The sequence below is a fragment of the Elephantulus edwardii genome, unplaced genomic scaffold (assembly GCF_000299155.1).
Source record: "Elephantulus edwardii isolate Elephantulus edwardi_28Jun2011 unplaced genomic scaffold, EleEdw1.0 scaffold00046, whole genome shotgun sequence".
Classification (NCBI taxonomy): domain Eukaryota; kingdom Metazoa; phylum Chordata; class Mammalia; order Macroscelidea; family Macroscelididae; genus Elephantulus; species Elephantulus edwardii.
Genome location: NW_006399796.1, coordinates 15670711 through 15683778, shown reverse-complemented (window position 1 = coordinate 15683778; position 13068 = coordinate 15670711). Strand labels below are relative to the sequence as shown.

At 38.7% G+C, this 13068-nt stretch overlaps 1 pseudogene; it reads right to left on the bottom strand.

The window, feature by feature from the left end:
- Window positions 1-308: 308 nt before the first annotated feature.
- On the bottom strand, window positions 309-2074 carry LOC102845141 (annotated as a pseudogene).
- Window positions 2075-13068: the final 10994 nt, after the last annotated feature.

Genomic DNA, 13068 nt, shown 5'->3' with positions numbered 1-13068 from the left:
CTAGGGGGCTTTGAAGAAAATCCTTCTAAGTGTAGTTTCATATACTGTTAAGTGAACAGAGAAAGCTTAGAAGTCTCACCCAACTCCCTGTCTGCATCCCAAATGTGTAAGACTCACTTGTGTGTAGAGAACAGCCCACCTTAATTGGAAGCCTGTGCTAGCACCTAACACTGCCTCCAAAGGCTGTTTTCTCTCAGATGTTACTATATCTTTAGTTTATCTTTGGTTCCTGCCACCCATTAATCTTCATTGCAGGAAAAGTTTACAGACTCCACAGTTTGGGGTGGGGGGGTGAAAAGGCACTAAGTCTATTGGTCAGAAACCCCACACACATTCCCTCGTTGCAGACGGTAGACACACTCAGTGTCAGGGTAAGAGGGTAGGTTCAGTTGATACTTCTTTTCCAGATCAGGTGGTACAAAACAATTACCCAGATAGTCCAGATAGTCATAGCAACCAGTAAACTGAGTCAAGGATTGACTTCTTAGAGTCAAGGAGTCTGAAGCTCTGTCTGACATACTTTGGATATGTTGCAATTCATTATCAGTCCTTGGAGAGGGATGTCATACTTGGGGCAGTGGAGGGGCAGCACAGGAGAGGAAGACCCTCAATGAGATGGATTGATTCCATTACTGGAGTAATGTGGATATGTGTGTCAGAGACAATAAGATTGGCAAGGGATAGAAAAGGGTTTAGGCCTGGTTGTACATAGGGTCGCTATGAGTCGCAGGTGACTCAACGGCACATAACAACAACATCAGAGAAATGAGCAGGTCTGGTTGGAGCCTTTTAGAGTTTCCCTTCTCAGCTTCTCCACATCCCATGCTGAAGGAATGCCATTGCTGGCATGGGTACAGTGACTCCTTTCAGGACTTTCAAGCTACTCTGAAATGGCTCCTGAATGTCACCCTTGAAGCTGAAGCCAAAGATGAAATTCATAACCAGCTCAAAGGGCTCATCAGCATGGGCTCTAAGGGGTTTTCACTCAGGAAAGGGTTGGGTTTTTTTGCTGATACTGGGTCACCAGAGCAGTGAAGAGTGGCCCGTTAGGCCTCCTAGGGTAGTAGATGGTTGGTTTGTAGTGAAAGAGTTTGAGGTGTTGAGCACAGACCAGGTCATCTCCTCCATTATTCCCAGGGCCACAGATGAGCAGGACAGTTAGGGACTACTGGAAATGGTCGTGGAGGTATATGCTTTGATAATGGCTGTGTGGCACTGCTCAGACAAGCTAACTCTATGAATTGGTCCATGCTGGATTAAAACTCGTTAAATAGCTCCTGTTTCACTGTCTGGGCCTCCTCCTGGCTCAGATACTTCACTGCTACACGCATCATTGTCCCTGGATCTCTGTTGTGCCCCTCCCACACACCCCCAAGTTCAACAGCTGTGGCACCCACCAGGTGGGTTCTGAGCGGCAGGTGCCAGCCCAGCCTCAGAGCCAGCAACCAGAAGCCCAAGGCCCAGCAGTGCCCGTAGCCTGGAAATCCAGTCACAGAGCACGCGCTCTGACTTTAATGTTGTAGCAAAAACTTTTATCAACAATGGCCAAATGTTTGGGTAGCTAGTCCTGCGAGAGCCATGAAGTTTTTAACTGTTATTTTTGGAATATGAAAATACTGATAAATATGTCCTTCTACCATATCGTATGCACAGGAATCAGCTGAATTAAATCTGTAAAAAGAATTACTGGAGAAGCTCAATATCAGCTGTGAAAACTAAGTCAGGTGCTGATTGAAGAACAGATCATCAACTACTCACATGCAAATTCAAACTTGAGCTAAAGAAGGTTAAATCAAGTCCACAAGAACCAAAATTTGATTTTGAGTCTATTCCACTTGAATTTCATCTCAGGAGCAGTTGGTTTTGGTTGTTTGGCGGTGTTTGGTTTTTTTTTAAATAAAAATGTTTCTTTTATACTAGCTTAATTACTAAATATGTATTCATTGTTTTTCACACTGGATCTTTCCCATTTCTTTACCCAACCCTCCAAATTATGTGACCCCTCCACTCCATCGCACCCACCTCCCACCCATCCTCACCTGTCTGCTCCCCAACCCTTTGAATCCTCATACATGTTTTATAATAACTGTCTTATATAGTATTTGTCCTTATGGGACTTAGTTAGTTCACTTAGCATCATGCTTAGAAGCAGTTTTGAGGCCTTGAATACTAATAAACCAGATGAATGGTGGGAAGATACCAAGAATATCACCATAAAGAATGCAAACGGTCATTTCAAAGAAAGAGGAGGAAGAAAATACGGAGGTGGATGTCAGAAGAGACTTTGAATACTGCACTAGAGCACTGAAAAGCCAAAGCAAAGGGACAAAACCAAGAGGTTAAGGAGCTTAACAGAAGATTTCAAAGGACAGCACAGGAAGACAAAGCAAAGCATTATAATGAAATGTGCAAGGAGATGGAGTTAGAAAATCAAAAGAGATGGGAATTAGCCTTTCTTAAACTGAAGGAGCTGAGGAAAAAACCCTAAAGCTTCAAGCTGTAACATTATTGGGCATAATATTGAATGATCCAGGAAGCATTAAAAGAAGAGAGAATGAGTATATGGAGTCACTGTACCAAAAAGAATTGGCAGACATAGAAGAATTTCAAGAAACAACAACAGATCAAGAGGCCATAGTGGTGAAGGAGGAATTTCAAACTGCTCTGAAGGAATTGGCAAAAACCAAGGCCCCAGGAATTGACAGCATGCCAACTGACATATTTCAATAAATAGATGCTGCCCTGGATGTGCTTACCAGGTTCAGGTTTTGCCAGGAAATCTGTAGGACAACTACCTGGCCAACTAACTGGAAGAGATTCATATTTATTCCCATTCCAAAAAATATAATACCAGAGTGTGGAAATTATTGAGCAACACAGATCTGGACAATGACTAAGGATGACAGAAGAAGAATTGATACCTGTGGGTTGTAGTGCTGAAGAAGAGTTGCATATACCATGGACCACAAGAAAACATATGCAACTCTTCTTCAGCACTACAACCCACAGGTATCAATTCTTCTTACTCAATAATTTGAGTAAGAAACTTGGAGAAGGTGAAACCAAGTTTCTTTTTGGAGGCTAAGATTTTGAAGGTAAGTCTCACATACTTTGGGCATGTGGCCAGCCAATCTTTGGAGAAGGACATCATGCTGGAAAGGGTGGAGGGAAAGCACAAAAGAGAAAGACCCCGGAAGAGATGGATAGGTGTATTGGAGCCAGTGAGACTGGTTCAGAAGAGGGCAGACTTCAGAGCTACTGTACACAGGGTTAATGTAACAGCAACAACCTCACTCTAAACACACCAAGTAACAGTTAAATTGTACAGCTCCCTCAATTCTATTCTTCACTATAAAGATATGGCATGCTGTTGAGGTAATAATGGGTGGTTGTTGTTGTGTTTGGTTGTTGGATTGTTGTTGTTTTTAGCTTTTATAGTTTTTAAACCAATGGTTAGAAATTCTAACATTTGTCTAGTTATCCAGTTTGACTAATTTGTTCTTTTCACTAACATAGTTCACATAATAATCTTGTTCCATTTTGATTTGCTCATTGTACTTCCCTCTATATGAATGATCCTATAAGTTTGGATGACCCAAACTTAGTTCATTTTCCTTTTTCCACCTCTCCACTCTGACAGTTCCCACCTCTGTTAATGACACTATTATCCACATAGTTGTTGTATCCAGATACCAGCCCAGAATGCCATAATATTTCATAATCCATCATTCACATCTATGTCAGAAATGAGGAAGGATTTTCTTTTCCATCCTTATCAGTTCAGGTAAGGCTAATTTTCTACTTAGTTTACTAATGTCCAGGCTTTTAAACTTCCTAGCTGTCTTCTCCAACGCCACCCATAGTTCCAGAACACAAATCAGAACATCTCACTCCCGAAGCTTTTCATTCCAAGGAGGAGGATTTCATAATGAATTGCCACCATTCGGGTTGTGCTTCAACTCTAGATCTCACTATATGGATACAGTCCTTTATCTTCAAGGTAAAATCCAAACTGGCATTTGATACTCAAGATTTTAGTTCGGTCCTATCATCCTGCACACTCATACATCTGTACATCATTTCAGCAATTCTCGGCTATCTGAATTTCGCGAAATATCACGGTACGTACTCCTGTGTCTTTTCCATATGTGTACCTTCTTTTTTGGAATTCCTTATCTAGCCAGCTCAATTCCTACTCATTCATCAAGAATCGAAAGTTACTCTTCTAAGAATAGTTCCTACATTGAGCTAAGTGTCCTTTTCTGCTCTCATAATAGCCTGAGGCATCTTGAGAGAGTAAATGGTGTATTCTTTGTCAGAATAGTAACATATACAGTTATAATTTTCTTACTCAACTCTCCACTAGCTGGTGAAGTCCTGAGATCAAAAGAGCTTACTGTCCATTTGTATATGTTCTTGGCACATATAAGGGTTCAATATTTCTTGACGACTGTTAAACGGAATTAATAACCCACTGGAAAAGCAAAGCTAATTATATGCACAAAGCAACTCTTCTGAAACCTGAATTATTTTTCCCAATTTAAAAAGCAAGAAATAGAAGGTCAGTGTTATCCCATTTAATTGCTAAATGACACAATTGCAATGAAAAATCCTGGAGCTGAAACAGAATGACTGCAGTATTAGAGATTAAAAATAGAAGGAAAAAACAATGAAGGTAATTTTGCTTGAGAAATATTTGTTTTAATTAGAGGGAAAAAATTATGTGCTTTCTGAAGAGAACCTATGGGTTTTCCCAGGGACTTAATTAATAGTTAATCACTCTCTAAATTCACATAAATGCTTAAAGCATTCTTTTTCCTGGCATTGCTTTATTTCAAGTAAGTAGCTTTGCTCAAGCATGGTTATATTTACCCTTGAGTCTGAAGACCTAGTCTTCATCTTGGCTACAGGCAAGATGCTATGCATCTGAGAACCAGACAATGAATAAGGATGACAAAAGAAGAATTCATTCCTTTGAGCTGTGGTGTTGGAGAAGAATGCTGAATATTCCATGGATTGTCAAAAGAACAAACAAATATGTCTTGGAGAAAATTCAGCCAGAGAGTTCCTTGGAGGAAAAGAGGATAATGGTTCAACTCAACATACTTCAGGTCTGTTCCTAGGAGAGGCTATTTCTTGAAGAGGGACATAATGCTTGGAAAGGTGGAGGGTCAGTGAAAGAGAGGACCCTCAACCAGGTGGATTGACACAGTGACTGCTGCAATGGCCCTGAGTGTGTAAGGAAGTGTGAGGATGGCACAGGATAGGGCACAGTTGTGATCTGTTGTTCATAGCGTCTCTATGGGTTATACTCAACTCAATTGTACTTAACAACAACAAACAACACAGGCAAGTGGAAGTATCCATGAGCATATGTTCTGAGTGCCCAGGATCAGTTGGGAATTAGGCAAAAAATATCAAAGACAAGCTACAGGAGACAGGGCATATGAGAAATGGAGCTATATTTTTTTTAATGAGAGGGGGTGGGGAGGCTCGGCTTGGCTTCAGTGTGATTTCCTTTTTTTTTTTTTTTACTTTTTATTTTTTAAAAAGATACCATGATTTGAGTGAATATACGGCATATTTGAAATTAATTCATCCATTCATACCCATTTAGTTTTATCACATTGCCAAGTTTAATGATAGCCTTTTGCTGTTCTAAAAACAATTTTGGGGTGTTGAGTCACCATAGCTTAAAAGTACGATTCCTAGGCCTAAGTGTATAGGGTGCTGATATAGGTGCCCAACACTGGCAGAAAAATAATGTCAGAGAAAACCCCAGAATTAACTGTAAAAAAAAGAAAAGGAGTTTATTAGCAGATTATTATGACTTGTTTATTGTGCCATAAAGAATTACATAAAGGCACCTTAAAAATGGAAAGATAGATTTCATTATAAAGTGATTTAATACATGTGTGCAGTAAGAGAAAAAGGAAAGCAATGGAAGTCATGTATTCTTAAGTCTTTGTATTGAAGTCACTGACAGTCATTGACATAAGTGTTATGTTGTAAATACAGGTAAAAAATTATTTTTAAGGACACCAGAAGTCCCTAAGTGTTTGTAAATTACCTAAATGAGGCAAGGTGATGAGCCAACTACCCAGGTGTGCATAAATATACAAGGATGATGATAATAGTAAATAAGTAAACTGTAGCATTAATATTAATATAATTATACCTTTCACAGGAAAAATACCATTAGTCTTTTAAGTAAGTTCTGACAATTCTTTTAATAGAAATTTGAACCAAGGACACTTGAAAGCATTCAAAGTAAAGTGATGAGTTTGGAAGTCAGCAAAATAGTAAAGTAAATTAATTACAACGTATTCCTTACCCCCTCCATTTTTTTCTCTTTGCTTATATTATACATTCAATACTTAACTATCCTTTTCTTTTTTCATTTCAAAATCTCTTAACATTTTCATTTTATTAAAAATTTTTGAAACTACATGGAGCAGAAAGCATTCAAGATGAAATTGACCCATCACACTGAAAACATTCATTTTCCTCTTATGAACAAGTAATTCCCATAAACTACATTATTGCTATTTGTTCAAGATTTTAAACCTTTTAATCATTTAAAGAGGAAAACTAAAAATCTAATGAGTTGAAACTATACTTGAAAATTATTTAAATTGAAAACTCTATGAAGGATGGAAAACTCTATGGAGGATAGTTTCTTGCATGGATTATATTTTTATTTCCACCTTGTTAATTCAAAAAAATCTATAATTTGTTTATCTGAATTCCTCAGACCAAAATATAAGCAAGCATTCTAATTCTTTGGAATTCAAAACATTTCATAAGCTTCTTGTCAACTTAGTTCTCTCTCTGCAATATTTTATTTTCTCATCTCGTTGATGATGTGTTCAAAATATAAATTGAAATATTCTTCTGCCTTCTTGTTAGAAACTGCATAGAAACTATATATCATTCATTATAATACACACAAGACTCTTGCCACTACTCGAGATTCTAGTTTCCATTAATCTTTCTAGTGTACGTTTTCTTGTCTTCTGAGTTTTATCCCTGGGAAATACTACTTTTTGACATTAAATGGCTGATTATTCTAAGCAAGGAGTGCCTCCCTGGGTTTGTCTTTGGTTTTGTTTTTTTCTTCACTTTATATGGGCTGAACATTGAACCAAGGAAGTAAGTCTTGATCCAGGTTTAAAGAGAAACTAAAGGCCATAATCTCAGGGGTTTCTCCAGTCTCTATTAGGCCAGTGGGCCTGGGCATTTTTATGTGTTAAGTTTTGTTCCACAGAACACACCTCTGGATCCAGAGCACTGGTCTGTCCCCATGTAATATAGAAAGGACATCCCCACATAGATCCGGAAGCACTGGCCTGTCTCCATGTGGCCTGGGAGCAATGATTCACCCTAGTCTTTCCCTCATTCTATCCAAGGCCTTCAACTGTGATCCTTTTCAAAATGGTCACCAAGCACCGTCTGGTCAGGTTATGGAGCTTGAGTTTCCAGTGGTCCATTAGTCCTTTAGACTAGTTGTTTTTATGCATCTTTGCTTTTCTTTCTTCAACTTCATTCTGACTCAGGAAAGACGAATAGTTGCACCCTAGATGGCTACTCAAAATCTTTTTAGACCCTGGTCACTACTCACCAAAGTATGATATAGAACATTGCCTTTATGGACTACAATATTACAATTAACCTTGATCTTCCCCAAAAAGGGCCCAGGACAAGCAACTAATTGCCTCAGGGCATTGATTATGATTAGTTTATTTTGTCCCCCATTGGCTTTGCAATATACATGCAAATATTTATAACATATACAACCACTCTGGAACAGTTTGGTTTCTCCTCAAAAGATTGAACATAAAAATTACATATGACCCAGTTATTCCACTACTGTCCTTTCTCTAAGTTCATAGAGTTTCCAGAAGCAGGTTATTTAGGAAGTGGATGCCACTCCTGCTTCTAAGCCTGTCTTAATCTGTGTCACCAAACACTGTGATACACCAATGGCACACCACTCAGTACCACAGCAATCCCAAGTTATCTCAGTACAGTAAATTGATAGAGCAGTGCTGTATCACTTAGGAGACGATTCATTTCAAACACAATTAACACTAGGCCCAAGGGCCCGAATGATTTTTTTTAAAAAAAAACAACAAAACCCAGGCGTGTACACCAGGCCAAAGAAATATGGTTTAAATCCACCAATTGGTACACAGAAGAAAGGTTGACAACCTCCCTTGAAATTTACTGCCTCTAAAAACCCACTGGAAGATTAGCTATAAGTCAGTCCTAACTCAACACTACATAAAAACAATAATATGAATGTAGAAATGGCATCTTCTAAATATATACCATCATGAGTGTAGTTTCTTTCACCTATCTGTATCTATTTTGCCTGTCTGCTTATATATCCACTTGTAGATTAATATTTATATTTATGATACTACAGAACTGTACATGAAATAGTTTTTACTTTTGTTGATTGTATTTATTGTCCAACTCTCACATCTTTCTTTTCTTTAGTGATTTTATATTGAACATGTCTTAGTATATATTGTCAATCCTGTCACCCATCAAAGAGTTAAAAAAATTACTACCTAACTTGGGAGGGTCTAGAGAGCATTATGCTGAGTCGATTAACTCAGTCCAATAAGGACAAATACTGTATAATATCATTATTATAGAGCATGTATGAAGATCCAAGGAGGGGAAAGGGGGATGAGAAGTTGGGAGGTTGGGTAGGTTAATCATAGGGTTGCATGATTTGATAAGTGGAGAGAGAGGTGGGTAAAGGAAATGGGAAAGATCTGTGTGAAAAAACAATGTATACAAACTTTGAAAGTAAACCAGTATAAAATAAAAAATATATTTAAAAATTGCAGTTTTTTTTAAGTAGGGAAAACAGATGCACACACCAGGAGCCCTGGGAAACTTTGGAGGGCAATATGTAGAGAGATTGTCACTAACAGAAGGTGGCATTCTAGCTCAGAGCTGCTCTTTCCTAATCAGGTTTCCACAAGGTTTCCACAAGCATTCCCTTGAACTTGCAGAAATCATTCTCCAACTAATACTCAAATTATATATATATAACATTAGCTACATCCCTTCAGAAAAGGGTTCTATTTATAGGAATATATATAGTAAAACAAAATCATATTTCAAGGAAAGCTTAGCCTTTCCTGAAACTGAATAATCTTGTCCATTTCCCTTGCTTCAACCACTGTTCATCCCCACTGTCTGGGAGGTCCTACATTCAGATGTCAAGTGTATATAGAAAGATTTCTTCAAATACGTTTCAATGTGGAAAAATCTTAGTCTGCACCTGCTTAGGTTCATGTTTGGCAAGAAACATGTTTGGCATCAGTAGTGGAAAAATCTAGTTGTTTTTAAATGGATAAAGATGGTAAAAAGTGAATTCTAAATATTTAGTTGTCAAATTAGTAAACAAATATGAAGCATGAGATCACTAGCACCTTTGTTGTATGTCTATGCATGCTAGAGTGTTACTGTTGTTGTTGTAGTTGTTATGTGCCGTCCAAGTCACATGCGACTCATAGCAACTCTTTGTACAACAGCCCTAAATCCTGCTCTACACTATGTCAATCTCACTGTCTCTGACACACCTACCCTGATTACCCTAGTCACTGAATCAATACATCTCATAGAGGAAGCATGGTGTCCCTCTCCAAGGACTGGCCCCTCCTTACAATATGTCCAAAGTATGTCAGACGAAGCATCAGAATCCTTGCCTCCAAGGAGCAACCTGTTTTAACCCTCTCTAGGATGAACCTCTTAGTTTTCATAGCAGTCCATGGTATATTCAATACTCTTCTCCAAAACCACAGCTCAAAGGCATCAGTTCTTCTTCTGTCATCCCTAGTCATTGTCCAGCTCTCTGACACATAGCAAGTGATTGCAAAGACCATGGCCTGTATCAGATGCACCTTAGTCTCCAGAGTGACATCGTTGCTCTTCAGTAATTTGGAGAGGTCCCGAACAGTAGACTTTCCCATCGCAATATGTCTTTTAATTTCCTGGCTGCTGGTGCCAAGAGTGTTGATTGTGGAGCCAAGCAAACTAAAAGCTGTTAACAATTTCAATCTCTTCACCATTTATCGTGTTGTCAGTTGATTGGCCCAGTGTTGAGAAACTATGTTTTCTTGATACTGAGCCTCAATCCATACTGAAGGCTGCAGTCCTTGACCTTCTGCAACAAGTGCTTCAGGTCCTCCTCAGTTTCAGCAAGCAGAGTTGTGTCATCTGCATAATGCAGATTGTTGATAAATCTTCCACCAATCTCATACAGCCCAGCCTCCCAGATAAACTGTTCTGCATACAGGTTGAAAAGGTATGGAGATAGACACATTCCTGGTGTACACCCTCCCCAATTTTGAACCCTGCAGTGTTTTCTTGCTCTGTTCTGACGACTGCCTCCTGGTCCAAGTAGAGGTTTTGAATTACGTATAACTAAAAATATTAACTATCCTACAAACTATTTTGTACTGCTAATTGAATGGGCAGGTCAAGTTTATACTTTACTAACTCAAGAACAAAAATTCAATTAAATCTTGATTCTGCTCTGTGCGCTGCATCAGACCAAGTTGTTGCTGTTGTTGTTGGATGTCATCCAGTCCATTATGACCTGGTGTGGCAATTCTCCCATACAGTTCTAGGTTATAATCTCTAATGAAGCAGATCATTAACTCTTTCTCCATGGAGTTACTGAGGGGATTCAAACTACCAATCTGTCAGTTAGCAAGGGAGTGCTTAACAATCATACTGCCAAGGTTTCTTCAGGTCAGGAGCAGCTAGATTTGAACTATGAATTTTTTGGTTAGCAGCTGGATACACTATATAATACGCCATCAGAGCACTGTAAGCAAGCTAAATTTAAGAATCTAGTTAACTGAGAGGGAGCTCTGCCTTAGTCCCTAACAAGTTGCACTTGCTAACCAACTTAAAGGACGGGCGAACAGCACAATCCATCTTCCAGTACCTGGGATAATGGGGTAGGTGTGCTTGAGACAGTGAAATTGTCCCAGGATAGGACAGGGTTCAAAGCTCTTGTGCAAAGGATCACTATGAATCACAGGCAACCCGATGGCACATAATAAGAACAACAACTATCTCCACAAGAGAAGGCTGGACAATCTCTCATGCAATTCACAAACTCTTTTACCTTATGGGGCTTCAGCTATGAGCGGCCTCTGCCTCAACAACAGTAAGCGTGGGGTTTTTTGACTCAACTAGAAATTCTCTAGGAATATTCTCCAGTGGGAAAAAAATTAAAAAGATGTATTAAGAATATGAACAAATTATTATTACAAAATGAGACCTAGAGCCTATTAAAAGTGTTTTAAAACAAAAACCCTCTGCCCAAATCTCTATGGTCATGGTGACACTGGATTGAAAAGAAATAAACAAACAAAAAAAAATTGCCTCCATTATGTAACTACCATTTCTGATTCTACAAGGGCATATCTTGGCTGTTTTCCCCAGCAGCCTGATGGTCACGTCAAAGCAGTTCTCAACCATCCTGGAAGATCTCAAGAGAAAGTTTTAAGCCTTGTTCTCTTACTATTAAGAACATACTTTTCTACCTGTCCCAAGTGACTACATTCTTAGATTAATTTCTTTTAACTATGAGCCAGTTGTATGCTCACCACGAAAAAAGAAAGCAAACTTAATGAAGATATTTGCCTCAGAAACTGTCATAGTCAAAGACAAGCCTTTTCAGATGCAATTAATTTTTTTCTAAGATAATTTATCCTTTTAAAACATGGTAATTTACTGTGACTTTAGAATGCTTTCCAAGATGGAAAGCTACTGTTAATTCCTTGCTATACGCAGGGTAATTTTAATTTTAAAAAATCAGGCAGCACTTTATACTTGTATATGCTGTAAAAGCTCAAACTGTTTATTTATATCCAAGGTACTTATAGGAATCTGCTTGTACCCCAGGAATAAACAAGAGACTTGGAACTGGGGTGCAAAGTGCAGCCCAGGCGTGGAACTGTCCTCACCCAAAGTGAGCCAGCCTTTCCCCAGCAACATCTTTTGCTAGGGAAGACGTGAGATGAAAGCCCTTCCACAGATATGATTTCTGGCCACAGTAGCATGCCCAACTCAAAAATCAGCATGATTGGAGGTTTAATGAGGCACTTTGTTATTCTCTGCAATAAAAATGAAAAAATAGAGACAGAGTTCTTCAGGATTAATTACCACATCTGTTATTAGGCACTTTAGTGTGATTGACTGGAGTGTATGTTGGACATGGTGCCAAGAAAGCGTCCCCATAAAAGCAGCTTTCTCACTTACTGTCTGAATGGCATCGGTCTCTGTTACAATCAGGATTTCCATGGCAAACCAGCAAAGTCTGGCACCCACAGCTCCTGTGCCAGCTGAAAGTACTTTTCCTGCTGTTTGTTAAAGATGCAATTAGGACTTGAACTGCTTGCCTTGATCATTGCTTCTCTCTGTCAGAATGGCCATGCGGTCAACTAAAGACAAGAGAGTTTGAGCTATTCAGACTTATTCCTTTCCTATGGCTTTATTGTGATATATACTTGGGAACAATTAAAAATGGGAACGATGTTGATGCTGCAGATTAAAAGCATTTTCTAACTTCTGAGTAAATTATGGCTTTAAAAATGCAGTTAACTGACACCACCAAAGACTTAAGTCTCTGGATATTTGAGTCTCTGAATGCCAAGGACCCTCTGAAAAAAGATAATTCTTTTAAAATCCAGCAATTAAGATGGATTATTGAGATTAAATTTATAATAAAAGACCTATCTAGATCTATCCTGAAATACAATGCTGTGAGTGACAGGTAACTATTCAGACACACAAAAGGAAGATCTGTCAATACCACTATCATTCAAATATATGCACCAAAACCTAAAGCCAAAGAGGAGGAAATGGAATATTTATACCAAGTTTTGCAGTCTGAAATCAATCAAATGTGCAACCAAGATTAATTAATATTAACTGGTGACTGCAATGCAAAAGTTGGAAACAAGAATGAAGAGCTGGAAGTTGGCAAAATACGGACTTGGTGACAAAACTGAGGCTGGAGGTAGAATGATA